Source organism: Bos mutus, chromosome 9, assembly GCF_027580195.1.
Source record: "Bos mutus isolate GX-2022 chromosome 9, NWIPB_WYAK_1.1, whole genome shotgun sequence".
Lineage (NCBI taxonomy): Eukaryota > Metazoa > Chordata > Mammalia > Artiodactyla > Bovidae > Bos > Bos mutus.
The window spans coordinates 36778762-36796162 of record NC_091625.1 but is presented as its reverse complement, the minus strand read 5'-3'; positions in this window follow the sequence as shown (position 1 = coordinate 36796162).

Genomic DNA, 17401 nt, shown 5'->3' with positions numbered 1-17401 from the left:
TATATCCTTCTACTTCAAGAATATTCAACAACTTTGATTTGTCATGGATAATTATCCTGGTCTCTCCACACTGGAATGGCAGTCAGGAAGTTGTATTTTCTGTGTCCTAGGGCCAGGATTTTTACCAGTACTTCCATGGCATTATGACTTTCATTAACCAACAAGGCCACTCATCTTTCAGAGAACACAGGAATGCGTAAACAAACATGCCAGTGAGTATGTGTACACAAGAACACACATACACTGACCCTGAAATAAGACTTCCTCTTTCCTCTGATTGAAATGTATTTCCCCAAAGTGGAAAAGTCAGAGAAGGGAAAGTACTTATTTTTCCATTTGGTTGTCTTCAGTGATTGTCAGTAAAACCTTAACTTTGATGAATAATGCAATGCTATATCTAGTTCTACCTAAACATCATATATCTAAACTTTGTAGATGTACATTTTTACACACACATGACCTGAGGAGAACCTAGCCAGATCTAAAAAGAATTGGATCATTCTTTATGATTGTTAAATACAGAAGAACTGAATCCAAATCTGTGAACTCTCCAAATCTATGCTGTCCAAAACGGTAGCTACTACTCGCAGGCAGCTACTGACCATCTGTCTGAGTAAATACAAAATACATACTCTAAGCATTTAAATACACAGTGGGTTTTGGAGATTTAATATGAAAAAGGCATATGTAATATACCCATTATGTTAATTACATGTGGAAATTATAATCTTTAGAATATATTGGGTAAAGTGTTATTAAAATTAATTTTCACTTGTTTCCTTTTCTTTCTTAATGCCTGTATAGCTTAAACCTGTAGGTTGCATTATACATCTATTAGACAGCACTAGTCTAGACGTTAATTCAATTATGAAAAAGGAATGTTTTCTTACTCTAGAGTATATGGGCTAGCTGAGCAATAATCTCCAGTGGCCATGTAACATCTGACATACCTTACTTACATTTACATGCCTATTTGTTCATTATCTCTCTCTCTTCTCCACTGGAAAATAAAGTTCATATGAAAGCTCAGTTGGTAAAGAATCCATCTGCAATGAAGGAGACCCTGGTTCGATTCCTGGGTCAGGAAGATGCACTGGAGAAGGGATAGGCTACCCACTCCAGTGTTCTTGGGCTTCCCTTGAGGCTCAGATGGGAAAGAATCCGCCTGCAATGCAGGAGACCCCAGTTCGATCCCTGGGTTGGGAAGATCCCCTGGAGAAGGGAAAGGCTACCCACTCCAGTATTCTGGCCTGGAGAATTCCATGGACTGTATAGTCCATGGGGTCACAGACTCGGACATGACTGAGCGACTTTCACTTTCAAATAAAATTTTATGGACTGTTAACCCTCAGTGTGTAAAATAACTGAAAATTCAAAATGCATCTGCCCTCCTCCTTTATGAGCAAAGCTTTGCAGGAAGCCTTTTCAGCTTTTGTCCTTTGAGACGTATGGGTATCCTGCATGTGGATGCACGCCTATTGCAGTTGCCTGAATGGTGGCGTGCTGGAGTCTGACAACTGTCAACTTCTGGGAAAAATTGCCACCTCTCACAGAGTGTCTGAGAAATCCCAGGGCCCACTCCTGGAGACTGTAATTCAGTTTTTGTTTTTGTTTTTTTTTAAAACGGCCACCATGTAGCTGGTGGTGGCTTAGGCACTAAGTCGTGTCTGACTCTTGCAATCCCACTGTCTGTAGCCTGCTGGGCTCCTCTGTCCATGGGATTTTCCAGGCCCAAATACTGGTGTAATTCAGTTTTGGCTTATCTTATGGATTTCCCATTGTCCTCTTCTGCCCTCCTTCCTTCCTGATGCTTAAGCAAAAACCCTTCAAGTTATTCTTGACTCTTCCTCTCTCATTCTCCACTTGTAGTTCATTAGCAAATCCCATTGGCTCTTTCTTCAAAATCCAAACTCGGCCACTGCCACCCTGGTCCAAGTCACCTGCATCTAAATGAATGGAAGTCAGATCATAGAGCTCCTCTCTTTAAGAGCATCCAATGTCTCCACTGCAGTCAAAGCAAAGCCAAAGCTCTTAAAATGACTAAAAGGCTTATCTTACTCCCAGATTATCAGATCTCAGTCCCCTAATGTTCTCCCTTTGGCCCACTGTGCTCAAGCCTTACTAGTCTCCACGTTCCACACACCCCAGGCACACTCCCTGCCCTGCGCTTCTGTTTCTGTTGCTTGGAATACCCTCCCTCCGAATCTTTGCCTGGCTGTTTCTTCACTTCTTTCAAGTCTCTGTTCACATTGCATGTCTTCTTTGGCCACCTATGTAAAATACCATCCTCTCCCTGTTATTTAATTCATTTTTCCCCCATATCAGAATCTTACATATCATATATTTACTTGTCTGTTTGTCTGTCATGTCTCACCACGAGAACTTAAGGTTCAGAAGAGTAAGGATTTTGCACTGTTATATTTTCATTGCCTATACATGGCTTATACCATGGGTGCTCAATGATATAGCATATAAAAAAAATACTTGGTAACTAACTCCCAAATTTCAAATTGTAGGTTTTTAAACATTCATAGCTACAATTGGCAAAGCACACCACAGGTTTTTCCGGAAACCTAGAAAACAAACCATTTCTTTTAATATTCTCCCCCTCGTTGATACTTATAAATCATTTCATATACAAACTATATATATATATATATATAAAAATAATGGTTCAGATTACAATTAATATATTTGTGAATATATTCATACATATACAAATTATATATTATTGATATATATACCAGCAAATTTAGAAAACTCAGCAGTGGCCACAGGACTGGAAAAGGTCAGTTTTCTTTCCAATCCCAAAGAAAGGCAAAGCCAAAGAATGCTCAAACTACCGCACAATTGCACTCATCTCACACGCTAGTAAAGTAATGCTCAAAATTCTCCAAGCCAGACTTCAGCAATATGTGAACTGTGAACTTCCTGATGTTCAAGCTGGTTTTAGAAAAGGCAGAGGAACCAGAGACCAAATTGCCAACATCCACTGGATCATGGAAAAAGCAAGAGAGTTCCAGAAAAACATCTATTTCTTCTTTATTGACTATGCCAAAGCCTTTGACTGTGTGGATCACAATAAACTGTGGAAAATTCTGAAAGAGATGGGAATACCAAACCACCTGATCTGCCTCTTGAGAAATCTGTATGCAGGTCAGGAAGCAACAGTTAGAACTGGACATGGAACAACAGACTGGTTCCAAATAGGAAAAGGAGTACGTCAAGGCTGTATATTGTCACCCTGTTTATTTAACTTCTATGCAGAGTACATCATGAGAAACGCTGGACTGGAAGAAACACAAGCTGGAATCAAGATTGCCAGGAGAAATATCAATAACCTCAGATATGCAGATGACACCACCCTTATGGCAGAAACTGAAGAGGAACTCAAAAGCCTCTTGATGAAGGTGAAAGTGGAGAGTGGAAAAGTTGGCTTAAAGCTCAACATTCAGAAAACGAAGATCATGGCATCCAGTCCCATCACTTTATGGGAAATAGATGGGGAAACAGTGTCAGACTTTTTCTGGGCTCCAAAATCACTGCAGATGGTGACTGCAGCCATGAAATTAAAAGATGCTTACTCCTTGGAAGGAAAGTTATGACCAACCTAGATAGCATATTCAAAAGCAGATACATTACTTTGTCAACAAAGGTTCGTCTAGTCAAGGCTATGGTTTTTCCTGTGGTCATGTATGGATGTGAGAGTGGGACTGTGAAGAAGGCTGAGCACTGAAGAATTGATGCTTTTGAACTGTGGTGTTGGAGAAGACTCTTGAGAGTCCCTTGGACTGCAAGAAGATCCAACCAGTCCATACTAAAGGAGATCAGCCCTGGGATTTCTTTGGAAGGAATGATGCTGAAGCTGAAACTCCAGTACTTTGGCCACCTCATGCAGAGTTGACTCATTGTAAAAGACTCTGATGCTGGGAGGGATTGGGGGCAAGAGGAGAAGGGGACAACAGAGGATGAGATGGCTGGATGGCATCACTGACCCAATGGACGTGAGTCTGAGTGAACTCCAGGAGTTGGTGTTGGACAGGGAGGCCTGGCGTGCTGCAGTTCATGGGGTCGCAAAGAGTCGGACATGACTGAGCGACTGATCTGATCTGATCTGATATATATACTAAAGTTTATACATTTACATGTCAGACTTCTGTGGGCTAGACATAGCTAGAAATTTCCAGTCAACTTACCCTGCTAACTAGACCTGGAGTACCCTTCCTTGCATTAGAATTCTATCCATTTTTCAAACAGTGCATGTGTGCTCAGTTGCTCAGTCATGTGTGATTCTGTAACCCCCGACAGGCTCCTCTGTCCAAGGGATTTCCCAGGAAAGTGGGTGGCTCTCTCCTCCACCAGGGGATCTTCCCAACCCAGGGATCAAACCTTTATCTCCTGCACTGGCAGACGAATTCTTTACCACTGAGCCACTTGGGAAGCCCTTATTAAACAGCACATTATCTCTATTTTGAAGCTCTAAATACATTTTAAAATACATGTTAATTGTCAGACTTAGTTTCTTTTGCCCTCAATTAGAGATTTCCGGTGAGGTCTCATTCTTTCTTACCTGTTTTTGCACTTAGCCTAAAACACCTCAAGAAGATTCTGTCTTATTCATCTTTATTTTCTGTAGCTGCTAGCACAATTCCTTGTGCATAGTAGGTGCTTAATTATATTTGTTGTATAGGATTTACATATATGAATATTTCTATTTTTAAAAAGCTTCATGAGTGTTTCTTAAACCAAATTTGAAGCAAACTTTTTAGACAGAAATAATTTCTAAGTTAAAGTCTGAACTATATAAACTGGCTGTGTCTTTGCATACATGTTTGTCCTGTCCATTTAAATTTCCCACTTAGGAGAACTTTATTCATTTCCACTACCAGCATCTCTTTTGGGGGCTTAGTACTTCAGCAAGAGCATCCCTTTAAAAATATTTTTTATTTATTTATTTATTTTAGCTGGAGGCTAATTACTTTACAAGATTGTAGTGGTTTTTGCCATACATTGACATGATTCCGCCATGAGTGTACATGTGTCCCCCATCTTGAACCCCTTTCCCACCTCCCTCCCCATCCCATCCCTCAAGGTTGGCCCAGTGCACTGGCTCTGAGTGCCCTGTTTCATGCATTGAACTTGGACTTGTGATCTATTTCACATATGGTAATATACATGTATCATTGCTATTTTCTCAAATCATCCCACCCTCGCCTTCTCTCAGAGTCCAAAAGTCTGTTCTTTATATCTGTGTCTCTTGCTGTCTTGTATATAGGGTCATTATTACCATCTTTCTAAATTCCATATATATGCATTAATATAACATGAAAGTGAAAGAGGAGAGTGAAAAAGTTGGCTTAAAGCTCAACATTCAGAAAACGAAGATCATGGCATCTGGTCCCATCACTTCATGGGAAATAGATGGGGAAACAGTGGAAACACTGGCAGGCTTTATTGTTTTGAGCTCCAAAATCACTGCAGATGGTGATTACAGCCATGAAATTAAAAGACACTTACTCCTTGGAAGGAAAGTTATGACCAACCTAGATAGCATATTCAAAAGCAGAGAGATTACTTTGCCAACAAAGGTCCATCTAGTCAAGGCTATGGTTTTTCCAGTGGTCATGTATGGATGTGAGAGTTGGACTGTGAAGAAAGCTGAGCACCAAAGAATTGATACTTTTGAACTGTGGTGTTGGAGAAGATTCTTGAGAGTCCCTTGGACTGCAAGAAGATCCAACCAGTCCATCCTAAAGGAGATCAGTCCTGGGTGTTCATTGGAAGGACTGATGCTGAGGCTGAAACTCCAATACTTTGGCCACTTCATGCGAAGAGTTGACTCATTGGAAAAGACTCTGATGCTGGGAGGGATTGGGGGCAGGAGGAGAAGGGGACAACAGAGGATGAGATGGCTGCATGGCATCATGACTCGATGCACATGAGTTTGGGTGAACTCCGGGAGTTGGTGATGGACAGGGAGGCCTGGCGTGCTGCAATTCATGGGGTCACAAAGAGTTGGACACAACTGACTGACTGAACTGAACTGATACTGTATTGATGTTTTTCTTTCTGACTTACTTCACTCCATATAATAGGGTCCAGTTTCATCCACCTCATTAGAACTGATTCAAACATGTTCTTTTTAATGGCTGAGTAATATTCCATTGTGTATATGTACCACAGCTTTCTTATCCATTCATCTGCTGATGGATATCTAGGTTGCTTCCATGTCCTAGCTATTGTAAACAGTGCTGCGATGAACATTGGGACATGTGTCTCTTTCACTTCTGGTTTCCTCGGTGTATATGCCCAGCAGTGGGTTTGCTGGGTCGTATGGCAGTTCTATTTCCAGTATTTTAAGGAATCTCCAGACTGTTCTCCATAGTGGCTGTACTAGTTTGCATGCCCACCAACAGTGTAAGAGGGTTCCCTTTTCTCCACACCCTCTCCAGCATTTATTGTTTGTAGATTTTTTGATAGCAGCCATTTTGAATGGTGTGAGATGGTAACTCATTGTGGTTTTGATTTGCACTTCTCTGATAATGAGTGATGTTGAGCATCTTTTCATGCATTCATGTTTCTTTGGAGAAATGTCTGTTTAGTTCTTTGGCCCATTTTTTGATTGGGTTGTTTATTTTTCTGGTATTGAGCTGCTTGTATATTTTTGAGATTAATTCTTTGTCAGTTGCTTCATTTGCTATTATTTTCTCCCATTCTGAAGGCTGTCTTTTCACCTTGCTTATAGTTTCCTTCGTTGTGCAAAATCTTTTAAGTTTAATTAGGTCCCATATGTTTATTTTTGCTTTTATTTCCATTATTTTGGGAGGTGGGTCATAGTGGATCCTGCTATGATTTATGTCAGAGGGTGTTTTGCCTATGTTTTCCTCTAGGAGTTTTATATACATTTAGATCTTTAATCCATTTTGAGTTTATTTTTGTGTATGGTGTTACAAAGTGTTCTAGTTTCATTCTTTTACAGATGGTTGACCAGTTTTCCCAGCACTGCTTGTTAAAGAGATTGTCTTTTCTCCATTGTATAGTCTTCCCTCCTTTGTCAAAAATAAGGTGTCCACAGGTGTGTGGCTTTATCTCTGGACTTTCTATTTTGTTCCATTGATCTATATGTCTTTCTTTGTGCCAGTACCATACTGTCTTGATGACTGTAGGTTTGTAGTATAGTCTGACGTCAGGCAGGTTGATTCCTCCAGTTCCATTCTTCTTTCTTGAGATTGCTTTGGCTATTCGAGGTTTTTTGTATTCCCATACAAATTGTGAAATTATTTGCTCTAGTTCTGTGAAAAATGCCCTTGGTAGCTTGATAGGAATTGCATTGAATCTGTAGATTGCTTTGGGTAGTATACTCATTTTCACTATATTGATTCTTCCAATCCATGAACATGGTATATTTCTCCACCTGTTTGTGTCATCTTTGATTTATTTCATCAGTATTTTATAGTTTTCTATATATAGGTCTTTTGTTTCTTAAGTAGATTTATTCCTAAGTATTTTATTCTTTTTGTCACAATGGTGAATGGAATTGTTTCCTTAATTTCTCTGTTTTTTCATTGTTAGTGTATAGGAATGCAAGGGATTTCTGTGTGTAATTTTATATCCTGCAACTTTACTATATTCACTGATTAGCTCTGGTGATTTTCTGGTGGTGTCTTTAGGGTTTTCTATGTAGAGAATCATGTCATCTGCAAACAGTGAGTTTTACTTCTTTTCTGATCTGGATTCCTTTTATTTCTTTTTCTTCTTTGATTGCTGTGGCTAAAACTTCAAAAACTATGTTGAATAGCAGTGGTGAGAGTGGGCACCCTTGTCTTGTTTCTGACTTTAGGGGGAATGCTTTCAGTTTTTCTCCATTGAGGATGTTTGCTGTGGGTTTATTATGTTGAGGTATGCTCCTTCTATGCCTGCTTTCTGGAGGGTTTTTTATCATAAACAGATTGTAAATTTTATCAAAGGCTTTCTCTGCATCTATTGAGATAATCATATGATTTTTATCTTTCAATATGTTAATGTGGTATAACACATTGATTGATTTGTCAACATTGAAGAATCCTTGCATCCCTGGAATAAAGCCCACTTGGTCATGATGTGTGATCTTTTTAATATGCTGTTGGATTCTGTTTGCTAGAATTTTGTTAAGGATTTTTGCATCTATGTTCATCAGTGATACTGGCCTGTGGTTTTCTTTTTTTGTGGCATCTTTGTCTGGTTTTGGTATTAGGGTGATGGTGGCCTCATAGAATGAATTTGGCAGTTTACCTTCCTCTGCAATGTTCTGGAAGAGTTTGAGTAGTATAGGTGTTAGCTCCTCTGAATTTTTGGTAGAATTCACCTGTGAAGCCATCTGGTCCTGAGCTTTTGTTTGTTGGAAGATTTTTGATTACAGTTTTGATTTCCATGCTTGTGATGGGTCTGTTAAGATTTTCTATTTCTTCCTGGTTCAGTTTTGGAAGGTTATATTTTTCTAAGAATTCATCCATTTCTTCCAATTTGTCCATTTCATTGACATATAGTTGCTGACAGTAGTCTCTTATGATCCTTTGTATTTCTGTGTTGTCTGTTGTGATTTCTCCATTTTCATTTCTAATTTTGTTGATTTGAGTCTTCTTTTTTTCTTGATGAGTCTGGCTAATTGTTTGTGTATTTTATTTATCTTATCAAAGAACCAGCTTTTAGTTTTGTTGATTTTTGCTAGTCTCCTTTCTTTTTCATTTATTTTTGCCCTAATTTTTATTATTTCTTTCCTTCTACTAACCCTTGGGTTCTTCATTTCTTCTTTTTCTAGTTGCTTTTGGTGTACAGTTAGGTTATTTATTTGATTTTTCTCTTGTTTCTTGAGGTAAGCTTGTATTGCTATGAACCTTCCCTTTAGCACTGCTTTTACTGAATCCCATAGGTTTTGGGTTGTCGTGTTTTCATTTTCATTTGTTTCTATGCATATTTTGATTTATTTTTTTATTTCTCCTGTGATTTGTTGGTTATTCAGAAGCGTACTTAGCCTCCATATGCTTATATTTTTAATAGTTTTTTTTTCCCCTGTAATTGACATCTAATCTTACCACATTGTGATTAGAAAAGATGCTTGAAATGATTTCAATTTTTTTGAATTTACCAAGGCTAGATTTATGGCCCAGGATGTGATCTATCCTGGAGAATGTTCTGTAGGCACTTGAGAAAAAAGGTGAAATTCATTGTTTTGGGGTGAAATGTCCTACAGATATCAATTAGGTCTAACCGGTCCATTGTATCAGTTAAAGTTTGTGCTTCCTTGTTAATTTTCTGTTTGGTTGATCTATCCATAGGTGTGAGTGGGGTATCAAAGTCTCCCATTATTATTGTGTTACTATTGATTTCCCCTTTCATACTTGTTAGCATTTGCCTTACGTATTGCGGTGCTCCTATGTTGGGTGCATGTATATTTATAATTGTTATATCTTCTTCTTGGATTGATCCTTTGATCATTATGTAGTGTCCTTCTTTGTCTCTTTTCACGGCATTTATTTCAGTCTATTTTATTTGATATGAGTATTGCTACTCCTGCTTTCTTTTGGTCTCCATTTGCATGAAATATCTTTTTCCAGCCCTTCACTTTCAGTCTGTACGTGTCCCTTGGATTAGCCAGTTTATTTAATCTCTTTCTCTCAGAAGATGTTCTATTTGGTGAAACTTTACTGTACACCACACAGTCACAAAGATATTGTCTAGGGCTGAACCAAATTACTTACACATTACCTTCCTTCCTCCTCATCTCTGCCCTATCCAAATAAGGTATGTTTTTTATTTAATTATTATATTTGTGTCAGGTCTTAGCTGTGGCATGCAGGATTTTTAGTTTCAACACATGGATCCTAGTTCCCTGACCAGGGATCAAACCCAGGCCCCCTGCATTGGGAACGTGGAGTCTTAGCCATGGAACCACCAAAGAAGTCCCAAGTATATGTTTTTTAATTCTGAAAAAAATTAGTTCTAGAGAAGAACCTTCTCTTTATTTTTATATTTGGAAAGAAGCAAAGAGAAAAAAAAAAAAGCAACTGTCACACCATCAGGGTCTTCATTTGTTAAAAACTGTTCTGCAGGCGGAAAATTTAGAATTTTTTTAAGGACCTTCCCAAAATTGCTTTAGCTTAAAAGAAAGTGAAAATGATTCCCAGCCACCTCTCATTTTCTTACCCATCATTCAGGTCTTCTAATTTCATCTCGTCACCACCTTGAAATGAAACAAGCTTATATGAATGACATGTTACTGGTCTTACTCGAAAAAGTCTTTTTAGACAGGATTTTAAAATGTGTTCTCTCACTGGGTAAATGCTCAAAGAATACACTGAGGTCTTTTAAGCTTAGCTGGAATCAATTTATTGGGCAAGTAATGAATCTAATTGTTATGCTAGCTTCCATGTCAGCAAAATAACAGATGTACAGTATAATGTGGGGTGGGGGGTGGTTTGGGGGAGTTGCTTTGGGATTGCTATAGCAGGTGCGACTTTAAAAAAAAAAATCACATGGAACTTTATCAAGTGCATTTGGAAACAGTTGGAAATTAGCCAGGAGGAACATTCTCCTTCAATCCCTTAGACATCCAGTTGTGGGCTTGGATTAGGCCCCTGAACAGCTGAGTTAGGAGGACACTGACACCTTGTCACACTTTGAAGCTCTTTATTCCCTCCTCACCCTCCAACAAAAGCACCAGAGATTGCCCTCCCCTAACTACACACACACACACACACACACACACACACACACACACACACACGTCCAGCTGCCAGATATGCCAGTTCTCTTTCAGAGAACACTAGACAGTGAGTCCAGGCAAGTTACCATGGTTCTCTATTATCGCGTCCAGCACATCAGGGAATGGAAATAAGTGTGCACATGTTCTTAAAGGCCCTTTGGGAAAGATCAGTGGGGCTGCATGGGGAACACAATGGCAGGCTTTGTCACAAAGAAAGGATTTGGGCTGGCAGGCAGCAACAGTCCTGCTGGACACAGAGTTTTTCTGCAAAGGCAGTGGGGGGAAAACCATGTGCTGGATTACAGAGCATCCTCACTGGGAAAAGTAGAGCATTTTGTGTAATTAAAAGTCATCCTGAAGACATCAGGTAAGAGCCTGCTGTTTTTAATTAATTGCTCCTGTGATCTTGTGGCTTTAAAAGGGGTGCTGCTCAGAGAGGTTAAGATTCACTCCAGAAACAAAAGTTATTCAGATGGGGGCAAAACACGGTGTATCTATAAGTTTGATAAAGGCAAAAGAGGAAAGAGAAGGAAAACTATGTGAGAGAAAGAACTGAAAGTCGAAGTCACCCATGTATAATTTGCTAGAATAATCGTGTTCTCTTTTCATGCTCTGTGCCTCAGCACCTTCATATTCAAAGGACAACTTCCCCCTGACCTACATCCTGCCTTGATATATAAATTATTTTGGGGAAAAAATCCTCAGAGTCAAGGTTAACGGAAAACAGCTGGAAAACAAACTGAGAGCCATATGTCATAGATTCCTCCAAGTAGAAAGATTAAAAAACAAAAACAAAAACTCTGTTTTGAAGAGTCAGCACATCCAGAACAAGCAGGTGGAACCAAGGACTTTACATGGTCTCCATGATGATGAAAATAAACATGGTGAGGACTATATAATTGTGTCAGTTATGAAAAGAGGGACTGGACAACATGAGAAATCTGATTTGAAATCTTTTTTTCTTTCTCCATTATAAAATCTGCAACTCAATTCTCTTAAGCAGTTAACTACCATTCTGCTTTTCTTGTGCATCTCCTTAGATGGAGAAAGGGTTGCATTTTGAAGAATGTATCACAGCTCATGCTTTTCAAATTTCTGATATATAAGCCTCTACTCTTTATAGATCTTTAGGATGAAAGAACACTGGTGGCAGCAGAATGGCCCCTTAATGACATCAGGTCCCACCACCCATCAAAAAGAAGAAATTTGAGACCAAAACAGGGCACTGTCTGTGTCCTTTCTTGAACTATCTATCCTGTTTTTTCTTTCACAAATCATGATAATAAAACAAAGTTATTCTTAAAAAAAAAAAATACTTTCATTTAGACTCACTACTTATAAGGTATATTATATAAAGTACTATCAGCACAGGAGATAGAATTTGATTATATTAAAGGTTAGAAAGGAAAACTAGGGAGTTCCCTGGTGGCTTAGTGTTTAAGATCCTGTGCTTTCAGAGCCAAGGGTTCAAGTTCAATCCCTGGTTGTGGAACTGAGATCCTGAAAGCCGCTCAGCGTGGCCAAAAAAAAAAAAAAAGAGAGAGAGAGATAGCATTAACTCACTAAACCAAAATATATTTTTTAAGTTGTATGTTTTCTTCTAATTTCCCCCATTGTTTGAATTGTTGTATAAACTTGTATCCTTTCTCACTTAATATAGTAAATATTAGTATCTTCCCATGTCACAACAACAATGTAGTTGATATTCCTTGAAAAGTGCCGGAAAATTATATTTCCCTCTTTTCAGAAGCCCCAGGGGTATGTGTTGGGTTGCGGCGGGTAGATGGGTGTGGCTGTGTATGTGTGTGTAGAGCTAGGCTCTCTGTCATGTGGCTCTGCTTCCCTGACCTGATTCAGTACTAGGGTTGACATTGTACTCAACATGGATACTCTCTGTTCTACTGCATGTGTGCTAAGTCACTTAAGTTGTGTCCGACTCTTTGCGACCCTATAGACTGTAGCCCGCCAGGCTCCCCTGTCCATAGGATTCTCCAGGCAAGAATACTGGAGTGGGTTGCCATTGCTTTCTCCAGGAGATCTTCCTGACCCAGGTCTCCCGCATTGCAGACAGATTCTTCACCATCTGAGCCACCAGGGAAACCCTCTGCTCTATTAGGATTTGTCAAATCTGTCATAGTTTCTATTATAGGCTGCAACCCTTACAACGTAAGCTTTGGTGATTGGTGGAGTGATGAGGAAGCCCAGAGAAAACCACAGAAATGGTAATACAACTCGTGATGTAGGGAATGGAGTAGAGAGAAGCTGTGGCTCACTGAAATTAAGCTGAGTCACCCTGTTGTGTAAACTACTAACAGATAGTCACTTTCAAAAAGTGATCAAATAATTGAGTCATCAGAGATATATTAAAGGGCTTCCCTGTGGCTCAGATGGTAAAGCGTCTGCCTGCAATGTGGGAGACCCAGGTTCAATCTCTGAGCAGGGAAGATCCCCTGGAGAAGGAAATGGCAACCCACTCCAGTACTCTTGCCTGAAAAACTCTATGACTGTTGCCTGAGGAGCCTGGTAGGCGACAGTCCATGGAGTCGCAAAGAGTTAGACACGACTGAGCGATTTCAAAAAATGATCAAATAATTGAGTCAGCAGAGATATATTAAAAGCTCAATAAATATGTACGGCTGAGCCCTTTCACTGTTCACCTGAAACTATCACAACATTGTTAATTGGCTATACACCAATAAAAAGTTCAAAAGGAAAAAAGCTCAGTATTAAGAGTTAATATCTAAATAACACAGCATGTCAGGCAATGTTCTCTGTTCTCCATGTTTGTCCTTCTGTCTAACCTTCCCATCATTCCTACAGTGTGCGTTCTATTATTGTCTTTATTTTAAAAATGGGGAAACACTCAAGCAAAGCTATTAAGTGACTTGACAAACATTCAAACTCAGGAGGGCTGGTTCCATGGCGGTAATATTCTTTTCTATAATAAGAAATACATTTGGTTTTCATCCCCCATTCCGGCACAGAACTCCTGAAACTCCTGGAATTTCCTAAGTGATAAGAGAAGTTAACAGACCTTTATATTCCTGCTATTGCTAAGTCGCTTCAGTTGTGTCCAACTCTGTGCGACCCCATAGACCCCAGTCCACCAAGCTTCCCGGTCCCTGGGATTCTCCAGGCAAGAACACTGGAGTGGGTTGCCATTTCCTTCTCCAATGCATGAAAGTGAAAAGTGAAAGTGAAGTCACTCAGTCGTGTCTGACTCTTAGCGACCCACGGACTGCAGCCTACCAGACTCCTCCATCCATGGGATTTTCCAGGCAAGAGTACTGGAGTGGGGTGCCACTGAACAGACTCCTTTCAGCAACAATTGAGTTTACGTTCAGTTCAGTTCAGTTCAGTTCAGTCGCTCAGACGTGTCTGACTCTTTGCAACCCCATGAATTGCAGCACGCCAGGCCTCCCTGTCCATCACCAACTCCTGGAGTTTACTCAAACTCATGTGCATCGAGTTGGTGATGCCATCCAACCATCTCATCCTCTGTCATCCCCTTCTTCTCCTGCCCCCAATCCCTCCCAGCATCAGAGTCTTTTCAGTGAATCAACTCTTTGCATGAGGTGGCCAAAGTATTGGAGTTTCAGCTTTAGCATCAGTCCTTCCAATGAACACCCAGGACTGATCTCCTTTAGGATGGACTGGTTGGATTTCCTTGCAGTCCAAGGGACTCTCAAGAGTCTTCTCCAACACCACAGTTCAAAAGCATCAATTCTTCGGTGCTCAGCTTTCTTCACGGTCCAACTCTCCCAGCCATACATGACCACTGGAAAAACCATAGCCCTGACTAGACGGACCTTTGTTGGAAAAGTAATGTCTCTGTTTTTTCATATGCTGTCTGGGTTGGTCATAACTTTCCTTCCAAGTAGTAAGCGTCTTTTAATTTCATGGCTGCAGTCACCATCTGCAGTGATTTTGGAGCCTAAAAAAATAAAGTCTGACACTGTTTCCACTGTTTCCCCATCTATTTCCCATGAAGTGATGGGACCAGATGCCATGATCTTCGTTTTCTGAATGTTGAGCTTTAAGCCAACTTTTTCACTCTCCTCTTTCACTTTCATCAAGAGGCTTTTGAGTTCCTCTTCACTTTCTGCCATAAGGGTGGTGTCATCTGCATATCTGAGGTTATTGATATTTCTCCTGGCAATCTTGACTCTAGCTTGTGCTTCTTCCAGCCCAGCATTTCTCATGATGTACTCTGCATAGAAGTTAAATGAGCAGGGTGACAATATACAGCCTTGACATACTCCTTTTCCTATTTGGAACCAGTCTGTTGTTCCATGTCCAGTTCTAACTGTTGCTTCCTGACCTGCATATAGGTTTCTCAAGAGGCAGGTCAGGTGGTTTGGTATTCCCATCTCTTTCAGAATTTTCCACAGTTTATTGTGGAAAAGGCTTTGACATAGTCAATAAAGTAGAAATAGATATTTTTCTGGAACTCTCTTGCTTTTTCCATGATCCAGCGGATGTTGGCAATTTGATCTCTGGTTCCTCTGCCTTTTCTAAAACCAGCTTGAACATCTGGAAGTTCACGGTTCACGTATTGCTGAAGCCTGGCTTGGATAATTTTGAGCATTACTTTACTAGCGTGTGAGATGAGTGCAATTGTGTGATAGTTTGAGCATTCTTTGGCATTGCCTTTCTTTGGGATTGGAATGAAAACTGACCTTTTCCAGTCCTGTGGCCACTGCTGAGTTTTCCAAATTTGCTGGCATATTGAGTGCAGCACTTTCACAGCATCATCTTTCAGGATTTGGAATAGCTCAACTGGAATTCCATCACTTCCACTATCTTTGCTCATAATGATGCTTTCTAAGGCCCACTGACTTCACATTCCAGGATGGGTGAGTGATCACACTATCGTGATTATCTGGGTCATGAAGATGTTTTCTGTACATTTCTTCTGTTTATTCTTGCCACCTCTTCTTAATATCTTCTGCTTCTGTTAGGTCCATACCATTTCTGTCCTTTATCGAGCCCATCTTTGCATGAAATGTTCCCCTGGGATCTCTAATTTTCTTGAAGAGATCTCTAGTCTTTCCCATTCTGTCATTTTCCTCTATTTCTTTGCACTGATAGCTGAGGAAGGCTTTCTTATCTCTCCTTGCTATTCTTTGGAACTCTGTATTCAGATGCCTATATCTTTCCTTTTCTCCTTTGCTTTTTGCTTCTCTGCTTTTCACAGATATTTGTAAGGCCTCCTCAGACAGCCATTTTGCTTTTTTGCATTTCTTTTCCATGGGGATGGTCTTGATCCCTGTCTCCTGTACAATGTCACGAACCTCTGTCCATAGTTCATCAGGCACTCTATCTATCAGATCTAGGCCCTTAAATCTATTTCTCACTTCCACTGTATAATCATAAGGGATTTGATTTAGGTCATACCTGAATGGTCTAGTGGTTTTCCCTAGTTTCTTCAAATTAAGTCTGAATTTGGCAATAAGGAGTTCATGATCTGAGCCACAGTCAGCTCCTGGTCTTGTTTTTACTGACTGCATAGAGCTTCTCCATCTTTGGCTGCAAAGAATATAATCTGCAGGACTTCCCTAGTGGTCTAGTGGCTAAGACTCAATGCTCCCAAAGCAGGTCGGGGAACTAGATCCCACAGGGGGCAAATAGGAATACATATGCTACAACTAAAATGCTGAAACAAAGACCAAAGATGTCGTGTGCTGCAACTAAGGCCTGGCACGACAAAATAAAAAAATAAATATTTAAAACAAAAAGTCTCTAAAAGCATAGGGTTTGGAGAGCTTCTGGGTTGATGAATACATGGAGATTTTCGGAGAGTGGTCCATCCAGAGAGGGCATGGGAGTTCTGCATTCCCCCTCACATACCTTGCCCTATGCATCTCTTCCATCTTTCCATTTTTGAGTTACATCATTTTATAATAATTAGATTGATCTAGTAAGTAAAATGTTGCTCTGAGTTCTCTGAGCCATTCTAGCAAATTAATGGATCCCAAAAAAGGAGTTGTGGGAACCTCTTATCTATAGCTGAAACCACACAATCAGAAATCCCACATCAGATGGGATTCAAATCCAGCCAAAACTCAGACTGGGTCTTGAACCCATGGTTTTTTAATTGAAATCACACATCTGGTCTCAGGACTTAATGAAGCTCAGTTTCAAGGGTAAGAAGCAGATTTACTGAGAGATATATACACTCCATAGACCATGAGTTTGAACCATCTCAGAAGGCAAGAGGCCCTGAAAAATACATATTCCATAGACAGAATGTGGTCCATCTCAAAAAGTGAAATGATTCCTGAAATATTGGGTGGTTAGTTTTTATGGGCTGAGTAATTTCATAGGCGAACAAGTGTGAGGGTTATTCCAACTAACTTCAGGGGAAGGCGCGGGGATTTCCAGGAATTGGGCCACTGTCCATTTTTTGGCCTTTTGTAGTCAGTCGAACTGTCATGGCATTTGTGGGTATGTCACTTGGCATATGAAAATGTATTACAAGGAGCATATAATGAGGCTTGGGCTTCCCTAGTAGCTCAGATGGTAAAGCATCTGCCTGCAATGCAGGAGACCTGGGTTCGATCCCTGGGTTGGAAATATCCCCCGGAGAAGGAAATGGCAACCCACTCTAGTATTCTTGCCTGGAGAATTTCATGGACAGAGAAGCCTGGCAGGCTATAG